The sequence below is a fragment of the Danio aesculapii genome, chromosome 10 (assembly GCF_903798145.1).
Source record: "Danio aesculapii chromosome 10, fDanAes4.1, whole genome shotgun sequence".
Classification (NCBI taxonomy): domain Eukaryota; kingdom Metazoa; phylum Chordata; class Actinopteri; order Cypriniformes; family Danionidae; genus Danio; species Danio aesculapii.
In genome coordinates, this window is record NC_079444.1 from 15,332,430 (window position 1) to 15,348,935 (window position 16,506).

General features: G+C 34.6%; 1 protein-coding gene across 5 annotated transcripts in view; it reads right to left on the reverse strand.

Annotated features, from left to right (window-relative positions):
- LOC130235728 (pro-neuregulin-1, membrane-bound isoform-like) overlaps positions 1 to 16,506 on the reverse strand; it is a 196,319-nt gene that overhangs the window by 160,948 nt on the left and 18,865 nt on the right. The window lies entirely within an intron of this gene.

Below are 16,506 nucleotides of genomic sequence, written 5' to 3' on the forward strand. Positions count from 1 at the left end.
GCTAAGGCTTAAATCTGTAAGTGTACAGTGTTTAAAACTATTGATTCATCTATAAAAGAGTCGACTCATAGTGCTTCAAACGAGTCGTCTTGATAACGAGTCATTAGGTGTTTCGCGATGACGCAGCCACGAAACACAAGCCTCGCCAGTAGTTACGCGCGCAAACCAGGGAGATTTGAAACCTGCGGCCCCGCCCACTAACACAGAAAAAACACTAGACACACATTAGACATATTCTCTTATCACATGTAAGCCACGTTAAAAACGCGACGCGTGCCGCTTTGTTTACGGATTTAACGTTAAAGGCTTTTGTGAGCTCGCGTTCCACTGCCGTTTGTCGTTGCTATGGCGATCGTAAGCTAGGAGACAGGAGACTTGCGTCGCTTTCCCTTGTTCTGAGGAGCGTTGTGTGTGTGTGTGTGAGAGAGAGAGAGAGAGAGAGAGAGAGAGAGAGAGAGAGAGAGAGACTCGCGTCGCTTTCCCTAGTTTTTCTGAGGAGCGTTGTGTGTGTGTGTGTGTTTGAGAGAGAGAGAGAGAGAGAGAGAGAGAGAGAGAGAGAGAGACTCGCGTCGCTTTCCCTAGTTCTTCTGAGGAGCGTTGTGTGTGTGAGAGAGGGAGAGGGAGAGGCTAGGAGACTCGCGTCGCTTTCCCTAGTTCTTCTGAGGAGCGTTGTGTGTGTGTGTGTGAGAGAGAGAGAGAGAGAGAGAGAGAGAGAGAGAGAGAGAGAGAGAGAGAGAGAGAGAGAGACTCGCGTCGCTTCCCCCAGTTCTTCTGAGGAGGGTTGTGTGTGTGTGTGTGAAAAAAGCCTTACACTATGAAGCGCGTGTGCACTGTGACTACTTTTATATAGCTGATTACCAGCTGGGCATTTCACTCTGTCTCGTGCTGAAGCCTGTCACTGTCGACCAATCGCAGCAGGCTGTCATCGGTCCAATCAGCGCAGATTAGCTTCGCGCTGAGGAGGGGTATGGGAACAAATGAATCGCTGAACGATTCATATGGGAGTCGTTGGGATAATTAGGTAAAAATAAATGCAGATTATAAGACCATAAAAGTGTTTTATGACCTTGCATGCATATTAGACTGTTGTTGGAGACCCTTACAACCTAAATATGACCCTATTTCATGTATAATATGGGCTCTTTAAAAAAAAGCATTAAAGTCATCACTCTTAGATGTTATTTGCTTTCAAAGCATTTTTAAAGTACAGTTTTAGTGATCTTCATGTTTACAATTGCACTCCCTTCGCAGTGCACTTTGAAAATATTGATGTCATTTTGAACACAGTCTCATGACAAAATCTATAGGTGACCTATTATTTAAAAGCGGAATTTACATTACAACCTTAAAGCTGGTAAAAGCAAAAAACATAGCATAAGTTAATCGTTTAAATTTATAGTAGGTTATTTATTAAGTATCTGTACTGTATATGACCAGGGCCTGTTGGTTAGAACATTTCTGCAGTGGTTTTCATGTGTCAAAATATAAAAGTAGACTTTTCAAAAAAATAAAATAAATGAACAATATCCTACTTAATAATAATAATAACAACAATCATCATCATCATCATCATCATCATCATTAATATTATTAATATTATTATTAAAGTATGATTTTTTTCAATTCCTAATGAATAATAAATATTACATTTTTATTATTAAAATAAATTTATTATTATAAAATAGAAATTATTAATTTCATTTCTTAATAAATCACCTCATTATTTATTTATATGATTTATATATGATATTAGAATACGTGTTAGCTTTTGTAAGTGATTTTATGTTTTAGAATAGACTATGGAATATTCTCAATGATATTTGTAAAAGAAACACTGGCCCTATATGTGCCATTTACATATATTTCAATAAATATGGAAAACGAGTGCATGTTTTTACCAAAACTAATATTGGATTATTTTTTAATTGTTTGTGCATGTAAAACAATATAATTTGCACAAAGAATTTATGTGATTCTTCTCTAAAGAAGTTGTTACTTCACCCCGTTTAGAGCATCATTATGGGCGTTTTACATTATAACAATGGATCTGCAACAGAGAAACTATGGGTTTTGGGAAACACTTGTCACTACATTGTTCTTTTTCCAAACAATGCATCGTACTATGATAGTTCAGATCAAGTTACGTCGTTGTTTGGGAGATGCACCCCAGAATAGCAAAGTCCACTAAAGGAGGTCGAGCCTTCACATTTATGGCTCCTAAACTGTGGAATAGCCTTCCTGATAATGTCCAAGGCTCAGACACACTCTCTCAGTTCAAATCTAGATTAAAGACCTATCTTTTTAATAAAGCATACACACAATGCATCACATAATGGTATAATGCATGAGCTTGTTCCATGTAGGTGAGTGGGCTTGACACCCCTGTCTTAATGCACCAGGCATTTTGTTAGAAACGCTTTAAATGTTTGTTTATATACTCCAATTTTTATTTATAGCACTTAATTTTCACATTGAAATTTAATGTATCTTATACATTATGAACAGCAGCTATGTTAATTATTTATTTTGTTTATTTTGGGGATGCCCATCCCTAGGCCTCTATAGATTGTGCATTGATGGGATCCAAGACCTGTGAAGAGATGAAGCCAACCATCGTGGACTTCAAGGACAACACATATACTTAATACACAAATACACTTGATTAAACATGTACACATAGACATCACCTAAATGCTATAAGATTGCAGGTTAACTATGTTTGTATATAATAACTTATATTTGATTGTACCTTTAACTTAACTTGATTGTAATGTAGTAATGTGCACCTTTTGTAAAGCTGCTTTGAAACAATAATTACTGTAAAAAGCGCTATCCAAATAACTTTGAATTAAATTGAATTTTTCTGGATTAAACATCTTTCCTGTGATCCATAGTTATAACTAGTTAGCAATGGACTTGTAATAATAAACTGGAATAATAAAACATACAGTCAAGCCCGTAATTATTCATACCGCTGGAAGATTCTGACTTAAGGTTAATTTATTAAACCAGCACGTTTTATTTGACACTCTAGAGCAAAATAGTTGTTTTCTGGTGGCATAAAGATAGCTCGTCATGGTAGATATACAGAAAATAATCTGATGACTGTTACTTGACGTTCTGCAAAAATACAAATAGTCAACCAGCAGCATTCTTGAAGAGGACCATCAGGTTTTTTTAAATTATTTTAATAATTGCATATAATGTTGCTTGTTTAAGACTGACATTTTAATTTTAGCAGGCCAACTTTGAATGCACTGCACCGCCTCTAAAATACCTGTCATATAATGATTAATTGTTCTGGTTCTATCATCGCTCATTTGTAAGCTGTTCTGGCAAAAGGTATATGCTAAATTATTAAATGGAAATGCAATTTAACGTACTGCCATTTGTCACTGTCTGATAAGTGTATGCAGCCATTTTAAATTGATCGTGACATTTTATTTTTAGGACCAATTCTTACTATTAACTAGTACGAACTCAGTATTAACTGTATTGAGAAGTATTAGCAATAATACAGAGTATTAACTCGTGTTTTACCTGTCTATTTTTAAGATATTGGCTGTTTATTTAGAGTTATAAAGTACATATTCTCCATGACCATCTTCTAAATCCCTAATCTTGCCATATACCTAAACTTACTACTATAAATAACTTTTATAAGCAGCAAATTAGGAGTTTATAGACGTAAAACTATAAAGTCATTGCTTGTTAATTGAAAATTGAAATAAAAATGTCCAATTGAAATAAAATGTGACCAAACTGATAAATATAATAATTTTATAATAATTTAATTTCACATTTTAATGTCTGTTACACAAGTTGTATGCACTTAGTAATTACAAATAAGTAAACATAATTACTGTACATGCAACTAAGCCTAAACATAACCTATATTCTAGCCCTAACCATGTAAGTACATGTAATATTAGGAAGTTAGTTTGATTCAACCAAGTAAGACCCACGTCAAAGTTGATATTGGAACAACATTCCAATCAGCCAATAAGATTTAAGGATAGGTTTTCAGTTTATGTTTAGTTTAGGCTTACAGTTAGGGTTATGAGCTTCCACATCCAGCTATTGATCCCCTCTGATTTTGGGAATAATTTTCAGTTAGGGTTAAGGGTATGAATTACATTTGAACAGAAATGATGTTCCAGGATGAACATGAATGTTAATCCAGAATTGCATCCTACTTGAAAAATCACACCCAACATAACAAAATAAATGTTAGTAGCAAATAGTAGCAATAAATTGTGAGAATACAAAGATACTTTTGTGTCATAAAAAGTGAAAGATGGATTTTGGCAATTAACTGGCATCTACCAGTAGGGACAAACTGCCTACCTTTAGCCCCTGCTGCTAACTGTGATTGGCACAGCCATATGGACAGCCAGGGAGACCCAGTCCTAGAGAGACTACTTGAGTTCATTATTGTGCAACACTGCCACCTAGAGACTGTACAGACATTAACAAGGGTTGTCCAGCACCAATATTATTCATTTATTCATTTTCCTTAGTCCTTTAGTTATCAGGGGTCGCCACAGTGGAATGAACCGCCAACTATTCCAGCAAATGTTTTACGGAGCGGATGCCTTCCAGCAACAACCCAGTACTGGGAAACACCCATACACTCATTCAGACACACACACACACACACACTCATAAACTATGGCAAATTTTGTTGACCCAATTCACTTATACTGCATGTCTTTGGACTTGTGGGGGAAACCAGAGCACCCGGAGGAAACCCACACCAACATGGGGAGAACATGCAAACTCCACACAGAAATGCCAAATTACCCAGCTGGGACTTGAACCAGTGACCTTCTTGTTGTGAGGTGACAGTACTAACCACTGAGCCACCGTGCTGCCCACCACCAATATTAGTGCATCCCAAAATCAAAAATCTATCACCATTAACTCACACTCATGTCATTCCAAACCCAAAGGAATTATATATTCAGAACAGAAAATTAAGATATTTTAATCATATTAAAGATATTTACATCCTTATGTCTACTGAAAGTTTATTTACCTAAATATCTGACTCTTCAAAATGTTCATTGAAGAGATCAGTGAACATTTTGGTTCCAAACCAAAACACAAAAGAAAATTTGAACACAAAAGAAAATTTTTTGAAGAATGATAGAATCGGTATCGACTTCCATACTAGGAAAAACAAACACTTTGAAAGTGAAAGGTTAACAGTTTCCAACATTTTTCTAAATATCTTATTGTATATTCAACAGAAAAATACACTTTTTTTGGGGTGAACTATCCCCAAGCAAGTTCTCAGCAAGTCCTCAGAAGATACACAATTGTTGCTTTTAACAACAATTGCAACAAGCCAGTATTAAGCTTGCAACAAGCCAGTATTAAGCTTCTGTTTACTTGCGCTGATTAATGTTTATACAGTTGAAGTCAGAATTATTAGCCCCCCTGTTTATTTTTTCCCCAATTTCTGTTTAATGGAGAAGATTTTTTCAACACATTTCTAAACATTATAGTTTTAATAACTCGTTTCTAATAACTGATTTATTTTATCTTTGCCGTGATGACAGTAAATAATATTTGACTAGATATTTTTAAGACACTTCTATACAGCTTAAAGTGACATTTAAAGGCTTAACTAGGTTAACTAGGCAGGTTAGGATAATTAGACAAGTTATTGTATAACGATGGTTTGTTCTACAGACGATCGAAAACAAAAAGAAGCTAAAGAGGCTAATAATTTTGACCTTAAAATGATTTTTTAAAAATTGAAAACTGCTTTTATTTTAGCCAAAATAAAACAAATATGATTTTCTCCAGAAGAAAAAATATCATCACATTACAAAGCGATTTAAACATCATCTGGGAAATATTTAAAAAAAATAATAATAATTTAATGGGGGCTAATAATTCTGACTTAAACTGTATGTGAACAAAAGCCTAAATGAAATGCTCATTAAATAAAGTAATTGTGTCTCTTCAGAAGAATTGGATTAAATCTTGAGTCCTTGTTTATGTGTTAATTGATATGATGATTGATGATGAATTTTAATTTTAGGGTCTACTGTAACCCATTAATGGCTGTGAAATACATTGTCTGATACATCCACACCCACAAAAATAGCTCATTATAGTAACATTGACCAGCCTTGAATTCTACCGTGTTTCAAGGGAATATAAATATATCATAAGGGAATTAAGCTAGCAGACACACAACATATTAAGACATTAATATAAGGTTAGATTTAGGTCACCAGCATCTAAGAACAATGTTATTTTGACGTCCAATAACAACGTGAAATGACGTTGATATATGGTTGATTTTAAGTTGATTTAAAGTGATGGAGAGTGACCAAAATCCAACATCAAGCCAACATCTTAAAACCAACGTCAAATACTGACATTTATTCAGAAAAAAACAAACAAAAAGCGCTCAGGGGTAACTCAAATATTTGATCGGTGCTCTTTGGGTGAGGGATTCATCAAAACATCAAAAGAAATTAGTCCAAGGCACTCGGAATGTGTGGAAAATTTAAAAAGCCTTTATTCACATGGCTTAATCTTAAAAGAAACCTACGCGTACATTTATTCGTCAGGTATTGCGACCAAAATCCTAAATCTGATAGACGTCATATTGGTAACGTCCACACAATGTCAAGTAACCGAAATGCAACGTCTTTTTGACCTTGAACATTAATGTTGGTCTGATATTGGGTTCTGACATACAATGTTAAAATACAATGTAAAATACAATGTTCCCATGACTCGTCAAGTATGGCAACCAAAATCCAACATGTGATAGACGTCATATTGGTAACGTCCACACAATTGTCAAGCTGTAACATAATTAGTCATTTATTTATATATATATATATATATATATATATATATATATATATATATATATATATATATATATATATATATATATATATATATATATATATATATACTGTATATATATATATATATACTGTATATATATATATATATATATGAATTTTCATCTCACATTTACCTAGTTCGTTCTATAAAAAGAAACGCTTAGCGAATGTGGACTTGTATTTAACTGTTATGTATATATATATATATATATGGAAGTTTATTAAAACACAATTAAACAGAAAATTCGAATGCCTCAATATATCAAATAATAAATCGAACTTTCAAAACAACTACTCAAATGATAAATCAAACAATGAAATAATAAATCAAAATGCATTCTCAAATGAGAAATCAAATGTATTTGATATTTAATTTCCATGAACAACTCAGTAAAATCCTGTAATAATTAAATGACTAATCAAATGCTCAAACTATAAAGCTGCCGTCACAATGGACTTTTCTCCCCATAGACTTCCATTCATACGCACGTGCATGCGTCAGACCGGAAATGCAAGTTCGTGCATCAAATTTTGCAGTTCACTGCGTAGAAAAGTTCAAGCTTGGTGAACTCTGACCTATGAAATCGCATCACTTCACAGCATGAGTCCAATCGAGGATCAAAACATGACCTTTCTGGACAGAAATTTAAAACATGGAAAAATCGCTCACTTTTTTTAAACGTCTAATAATCTTGTTAATCCCGCCCCTTTTGCCAGCACTGTACGACATAATTTCGCATGCTCAAACTTTAGTGCGACCGCAGCCAGTATCTAGAAGCTCATGATGGACTGATTACTAAGACTATAAAGACACCTCATTCACACTGACTCTTTGCTGAGCCTTGTTTTTCCATGTAAAGCATTACAAAGCGCTTTTCTTTGTTTGTCCTGCCTCTTTTTGATCATTGTCTTGCCTACAGTTATAGTTGCTGTGATTTTTGTTCACTTAACTTCAGACATCTTAGGTCAGTGCAGCTGATGTTTTCAAAAGTTGAGTAAACAAGTAAAAAGAAATAAGGATTGTGTTTTTTTGTTTTGTTTTTTTGTTCACTCAACTTCAGGCATTCCAGTTCTGCAGACAAAACATGTTCAGTTGGCACAACTTAAAAAGTTTTGTTACAGAGTAGTTTACCTTTCCAAAAAACTAATAATCTTAAGTTGACCCAAATAAATGTTTTTTTTTAATTAATGACAAATAATTTTAGGTTAGTTTAGCTGATGTTTTCAAAAGTTAAGTGAACGAGAAAAAGCACAAGGAAATAAGGATTGGGCTTTGTTTTTGTTGTACTGGCTTAAATTGACAAATGTACAAATTAAATTTACAGTGTATAGAACTGAAGTGATGGTTTGAATGAATATTTTTTTCTTTGTGTAACACTACAGTAAAAAATAACTCCTTGGCATTAATCTGAATTATAAGAATTTGTTTGGAGTGTGTGTGTCATATGGAAAAATGTTTCTCAAGAACATGCATGAATGCCACATGCTGTAAAATCATCCTGAATGCTTCAACATCATAAAAAGTCAGAAATGTTTTTATATTTTAGGTTTTGTTACAAGCTGTTTACACTTTTGCCAAATTACAAATTAATGCATTAAAATCTATACATCACCCTAAAAATGGAAATTCTGCCATCATTTAGTCATCATCCACTTCTTCCAAACTGGTTTTACTTTCATTTTTCTGCAGAACACAAAAAAGATATTTTGAAAAATGTTGGAAGCCAGTATCCATTTCCATACATTTATTTTTTCCTGCAATGGATGTCAATAGCTGCTGGTTTCCAAAATATCTTCTTCTGCGTTCTGCAAATGAAAGGAACTCATAAATGGTAAATACATTTTTATTTTAAGGTTTAATATCCTATTAAATGTTTTTTGGTATTATCCTTAAAGCATTTTCAGAACAGTGCAAAATGACTTAAGAATTTACTTTAGTTCACAGTGAGGGAATGCACTGGAAGCAGGGAGCAAACTTATACAATAGTGGTTTGTGTCTGGAGGAGATGAAGAAGCAGCTGCTACTATCCATTAGAGGTCAGAACCCACCAGATCAGAACACATGTCTGAACCATTCCTGTAACTCATGCAGGCACAGAGAAAATACAAACATACAGTGATAATATTTATTTTACATCATTTCTGTTCTAGCATCCAAACAAATTAAAGTAAATATCAATGCAAACTAAATGAGTACGACTCTTCAGCACTACAGTAACGTTCCTTAAACAAAAACATTTGAAGAATATTTAAAAATTTTCAGACTTAATGGTAATGTTTTTATAATGTAAAATTGTTCAGAGTAGCCTGTGGGTTTATGTGCAAGATAATGAAAATGGGCGCAACTGATAAAAATGGCATACAAAAACATTCACTTCTGAAATGATCAGAAAATATTAAATATTACGGTAACATTTTAAAATAACAGTGAATGAATAATAATGTAATAATATGTCAATTAAATATTACTTTATTATGAACTAACGATGAGCTAATGCATGTGCTAATCATAATGTACTAAATTTAAGAGTCACATGTTAGTCACATGCTTGATTGTTAATTAATGTATTAATTACCACATTAGTTAATGCTAAATTAAACTATCATGAACTCATAATATATGAATGTATATTTACAGTATGGCGCAGTGGGTAGTGCTGTTGCCTCACAACAAGAAGGTCACTGGTTCGAGCCTTGGCTGGGTCAGTTGGCGTTTCTGTGTGGAATTTGCATGTTCTCCCTGCGTTCGCGTGGGTTTCCCCCACAGTCCAAAGACATGTGGTACAGGTGAATTGGGTAAGCTAAATTGTCCGTAGTGTATGAGTGTGAATCAGTGTGTATGGATGTTTCCTAGAGCAGCTGGAAGGGCATCTGCTGCGTAAAACGTGCTGGATAAGTTTCATTCCGCTGCGGCGACCCCAGATTAATAAAGGGACTAAGCCGAAAAGAAAATGAAAGAATGAATATTTATATCATGACTTTTTTTCATATTTATGTCATGACTTTACTTGGAGGGGCACATCATTATCAACCCATTCTTAACTACTCATGAACTCATGAACTCATGAACTACTCATGAACTCTGTCTAGTGTGTTTACACTGAATAACAATAGAACAGTGTTATGTCGACCTCAACATCAAAAGTTTAAACACGGAAGTTAAACATGAGTAGTTAAGGATGAGTTAATGATGATGTTCCCCTCCAAGTACAGTCATTACATAATTATACATTAACCGTTAATGAGTTCATGTTGGTGACATTTAGCTTAAACTTAAATGTAATTAATACATTAATCAATAGCATGTACTAACAAGTAATTAAGGTAGCTGTTATTCACACAAGAACTCTTGTGACTTATGTTGTAGTAAAAGTTCATGATTAGCGTATAAATTAACTCATTATTAATTCATAATAATGATTACTTTACATATTAATACATTATTATTCATGTACTGTTATTGTAAAGTGTTACCAATATTACTAACTGAATACTGAATACAAAATATACAAATCAGTCCATTAGTAGTTTCTTTCTCATGTAAGTGTTCATCGCTGATCTGTATTACTGTTTTAAGTATTGACAGAAAAGTGGCTAGTTAGAACAAATTTATTGAATTTCATTCAACAAAGGGTCATTCTGAAACATACCTCTACATATATTTCTAGAGAACGCCAAATACGTCTCAGGAGCTTTTTTTTTTTTTGCAGCTTTCTTTTTTTTTTTTTTTGCAGTTTTTGTTTTTGCAAATCCATTAGAGGTTGCTGTGTACGCTTTTTCAGATCTCAAATTTCTCTCAGTTCTTGCGTAAACCTATCAGTGGCCGTAATCCAGAAGCCAAAGCAATCCAGAAAAAGAAAAGCCTGATTTTTACCACATTTTAAGATTTTACCACATTCTCACCCTGTTATTTACTTGTTTATGTAATTTTTTGGCTTTTGTTTTTGTCTTACCTGCTTTCTGGAACTGTTCTTCACCATATTTGAACCCCATCGTCGTGGCCAACTCTCTGCGTCTCAAGTAGACATACATGGTGAGCTAACAGGACAAAAGCTGTCCATAAGTAGGTAAGCGGCCAGCTAATAAGCATGTAAAGGAATGCCGTCATTCCGCCCCGTAGTGTAGGGTTGTCAACATTAATTAATCTTACGGTACTATACCAGCTAAAGTATCACGATACCAAGTAGTATTGCGATACTGTAATTCATAACTGAAATTAAAAAGAAAACTGTCAGAAATACTATATTTTATGTTATAATTGGCCTACTTGAATTTAATTCCTAATTCCCTTAAGGCCAAAAAATTTGCACCTCACTTCGCCTAAAATGTATTTATTCTTTTTATTTTGTAGATAACTGACCAACAAAAATACATTAAAATAAAGATACAGATTATACAGATGGAAATTTGTTACAAAAGAGCATTTTCTCCAACAAAATTAGGCCATACTGTATGTAGTGGTCAAAAATTGTTTTCTCAGGTACAAATCCAAAGTAATACAAAATTTCATTTTGTGAGTCGTTCTTTTTTCACTGTTGTTGTAGCTACTAAATCACATTAAAAGGAACATAAATTAACGGATTCGGATGTGCGTTTCCAACTGAAGCATTAGTAAAGGTGCAATAGGCTACCATAAAAGGCGTGAATTCTAAACAGTTTTGCAACCTTAAAGGGCTCCACAGACGTGTGAGCATTTTAGTGATTTCTTCACATGCAACATTATCTATTTTAGATAAACTATTAATGACGATACTAGCGTTTGCAAACTACAGTGGCACCGCCAGTATTTTGGAGCCATAGTATCGTGATTAGGGTTGGGTCGATAGATGATGCCATTGTCCATTGCCGATGGCCGATAGACGTCACGATGCTGAGCCGGCATCGGAATCCTCCGCCCCACCCCCTTTCGCAAACTCGCTTGCGAAAAATACACACTTAGGCCCCGTTTACACTAATACAGCCTAGTTTTAAAATGCCATTTTAGAACAAAAACAATCCACATCCACACTGGCGTTTCATCTAGCATTTCTGAACAGCCCTCCGTCCACACTATACCGCTGGCTCACGTCTCACTATAGTTGTTAAATGTGATATTTAGTTCATCTAGTCTCAATCTAACGACTCTTCAGTCTTTTGAATATATCAGGTAACGTGTCACAGCGTCAGTACACTGCTTCAATTTTTCGCTTTCACGCTTGTACTTAGTAATTTTAGTGAAAACCTAATATACTGTTGGCTGGTTGTGCACCTTTTTACCAACCAAGTTTGTCGACGCCATTATATCGACACAGATCACTCTGCCTATTCATGCCAGAGTCAAGTGATTGACAGGTGGTAATTTGTTTGTAACTTATCTCTATTTATATATGATTTGGTTATGGGTAAAACAAAGACCATGCGGGTCAGGTAGTTGAAACGGCAGACTACAAATAATTAACTAATTATGTACCGTGCAACCCTACAGTAGTGTTCATTTTTAAAATGAAATGCAGCCATACCTACTTCTGGCTACATAATTTGCAATCCCCAGAAACGTATATAGGGCTACGTCTTCAGAATGAGCCTATGTTGATTTCATTCATATAAAAACATAATTATTAAAAGGAGGCATGCCCCCATACTTCACCTTTAAACTCAACTGTCATTGAGGGATGAGAAAATTGTAATAAAATGTACAAATGTATGAAAACATTTCAATTTTTTTTATATCTTAAACCAAACAAAAAAACCGGCCAAACCATCTATTTACATGCACCGTTGCAACTGCTGAAGGTCAGTTGAGTAATTTTACTTGTGTAAGGTTTTTTGGCTACTTCAGCCTCCTCAGGCTGGAACAAACTGAACGTCAGCACAAGGCCAGGGGCCAATAAAGGATAAATCCTGCTACGGTAACAACTGCCAGCGCTCATTAAATCCGTCCCTTTAAAAACCATTGTAGCTTAAAATTTCCCAATCATCAACAAATTCTACTTTCCATATTAGAAAAATCTCTCTGCATTCTCCACTGGCTATTATTTTAAAATACATACTGTCAAAAACTCTATCGGAAAGGCTATAATTCACTGATGGATCTAAATCAACTGCTGAATGCCTTGGCATTTTACGACAGGAATTTCAGAGCGTAAACCCCTGAAATTTGAACGTGGCTACAACAATGGACTTCTTATGATCCTGTAAAGTGGGTGCTGCGAGAGGAAGCCTGATCTGCAGTTGTCAACAGCAGCTGAGGAAATGTGTTTAGGAAGGTATTTAGTGGGCACACGCCAGAGCAGGACAGGTGTGTGTAGTGCATGAAGACCTAACAGCTCTAATCAGGGACAAAACTGCAGATCGGCTCGAAAACTCTCCAAACAACAGTATAATATGAAATATCTGTCATATATTTTCTAATGTTACATATATGAAATAGAAGATATTAAATGCATATTTTTAAAAGTACTTATTGTCAAGAATGTCTCGCTCATAATACAATATACATTTTTTTAAAATATTAAATATAATTTTAAATTAAAGATGTTATACATTTTGCTGATTTAAAAAAGTTGGGAAAAGTTACAATAAAAGTGAGAAGGTCATAGAAAATTTATAGAATATCCATAAAAACATCACTTTTATAAGGGTTTTAAACACAGTTGTGTGGCAAAAGCCTGTGAATATAACCAGCTTCTAATGGTAAAAATGTATTGAATTCATTTTTTATAATCGCAATTGATAAAAACAGTCTGCAGAAACTATTTGATTGACATTCTCCCATTGTACATGTCATCAGAGGTGCAAAGACCTGCCTATTAGTGAGGATCTTTCTCTCATTAGCATAGGATGTTAGTCATTATGCTGACACGTAGGCTGTTTCTCAGTTTACGTTCTTAACCGATCTTCTATCCTTATGTTCTCATGTAGCATCATCATCAACTGCTAAAGTTCAGTTCCAATACTCAATACCGCAAGATTGGAGGACACATGAAAAAACCTGGATGTGTTCTTGATATAGAAGATGCACCAATGTAGACGTGAACACAGAACTCTAGAAGTCCCAAAAGTTATTGCGGCTGAATAAAGGAGGTGAGAGGAGCAGCATTTTATACAAATTTATTATTATAGTTCAGAGAAATCATTTATTTATATCTCTGTGTTTACTTGCTGAACTTCATATTAAAATTAGTTTTATTTGTATTGTGCAAAGTTAGTAAGGCTTTTGTGCATGTTACATATATTTAGAAGGATAAAAACAATGGGCTCTATTTTAACAATCTACACACCTAGTTTAAAGCGCATGACACAAAATCTACTTTTGCTATTTTAAGGATGAAAAAAATACCCTCTGTGCCCCGGCGCATGCTCTAACAGGGTTGTGCTTATTCTCTTAAGTTATGGGTTGAGTTGAGTTATGGGTGTGTTTTAAGTATAACATGCATTAAACCAATCAGAGTCTCATCTGCCATTCCCTTTGCGTTGCGCCATGGCACATTTGCCATTTACATGGCAGACTTTGTAAATTGAAAAACTTGCTTCACTAGCGAGAAAACAGTTAAATCGATCATCTGCAGCACAAGGATAAAGAATAAGCCTCCTCAGTTTGTTCACTTTACTTTCTCTTTACTTTACTTTTACTCTTTACTAGCAAACGTTGTTGTAAGCACTCCACTGAAGACATCTATTAGCCGACATATTTAATTTCGATTGTTAAGCACAAAGATTTGTGCTTTGATTTGTGCAAAACTATTTCTAAATTCAGTTCTAATTTCCAGCAAACAAATAAATGAACAATAATAATAAAATGTGGTCAAACAACTGAGTTATATTCAAACACATGTCCTATTCTTATGCCCCATATGGTGATGCATACGTCTCCAAAACCTGATAGGTGGACAAATCTAAACTTGTTTTTATTAAAATAAATCTGCATATAATAAATAATACTGCTACTAATAATAATATTATACTAATGCAATTTGTCATAAATAAACTGAAAAAAGCCACGCGAGATGATGAAGGCATGGAGATAGTGGTTTTTATATTTATGTAGAAAATAATAATTTTTGTAACATTTTAATCTTTTTTTCATATGTAAAGAAATTTGTGTATTGCTGTAGATTCTGTGTGTCTTAAGCAATGTGTAATCGTTTAGACCAGTGGTTCTCAAACTTTTAAACCAGCGACCCCCAATGTAAGATCGTCAAGAACTCGCGACCCCCCACTACCAAAGTATATACAAACAATAAAAATAACCTTTTTTAAGCTGTTCACAATATTTTAACTATATTTACTATACATTACAGGGCTCGAAATTAACATTTTTGCTTGGTAGTACTGGTGCTCCTAACTTTAAAAATGTAGGCGCACCAGCCAAAATTTGGCTCCCACCAATTATCGCAATGTTACTACAAGTTTTATAAACAGATTTATTGCATTTGAAACCAACAATAATCAAAACTAACGAGCAAAAAAATATATATGCATGCGTGAAGAAAATATGTCTCAATGAAATCCCGTTATCACAAGAAAATACATTTTTTATAGCATAATTAAGTGACCAAAAGATACACGGACGGACCGCTCACTGGCCCTGCACGCACTGCTTGACATGAATTCATTAATGAATCTGTTAACGATAACTGTGCTGTTTTCTCACGGGTGGTGTCTGAGATTGCACAGATGTTTTTGACATGTATCTTATTAAATGCATGGGTCATTTTAATAGCAATACCGGTCTTTTCATGAGCTGCAATATTAGTTTAATCTTAGTCAGTGCAAGCCCTTTTGCGATGCTGTACCTGGTGTTAACGTTTACATATAGCTGCACAGTTGACATCATCTGGCGATTAAATAAAGGATTAAACAGAACCTCTCGTGCTTAAAATGTGTACATGTGGCAAACAATTACCTGAAAATTCCATCCCACTGACTTTACAATGAATGCTATAGTTATGTTCATAGCGGACTTGAAGCCAATGGAAGTCTTTTATCCACTCTTCGAAAAATGTAGATGGTGAATTAACATTCAGCACATGATCAGTAATCAGATGTGCCATTATTTGTAGCTTTAGGTGTTTCTAAATCTAAATCTGTCAGTGTTGTTTTCATTCTCATCTTCAGTGCTTTACATTTTCGCGGTTGTACCTCCTGTCATATGAAGACAGGAGGCGTGAACTGAGTGATTGACAGCTTATTTTAGCCAAATTCATTTGTGTTCAGTTCTTAGAGCAGCGGGCCAATAAGAAGAGCATGAAGGCGGGGCAAGCGTTGCGGGCTTTGAGCACCACTTGGCTTTGTTTACTGCGGCAAGTTGACATGACATGTTTTTAACTGTTTCTGAGCGCTGCGTTTCAAGTACAAAGATGCATTCTGCCTAAACGTGTCCTAAATACTTTATGAATTTATCAGTAATATCTTTTAAGAAATCTGAAAATATTAGCTTTCACTTGTAATACTGAAAAATATTTATTATAATCACTGAAAATTACACAATTTTTAAATCACTCTCGCGACCCCTTGAAATTACTCTGCGACCCCCAGTTTATGAACCACTGGTTTAGACCCACAGAGGCACATAACTAACGTGCTTTGCACTGGATTTTAGACCAGATTTTAAATGGTCAATGCCGCAATCTACTTCAGTTCCTCAAAA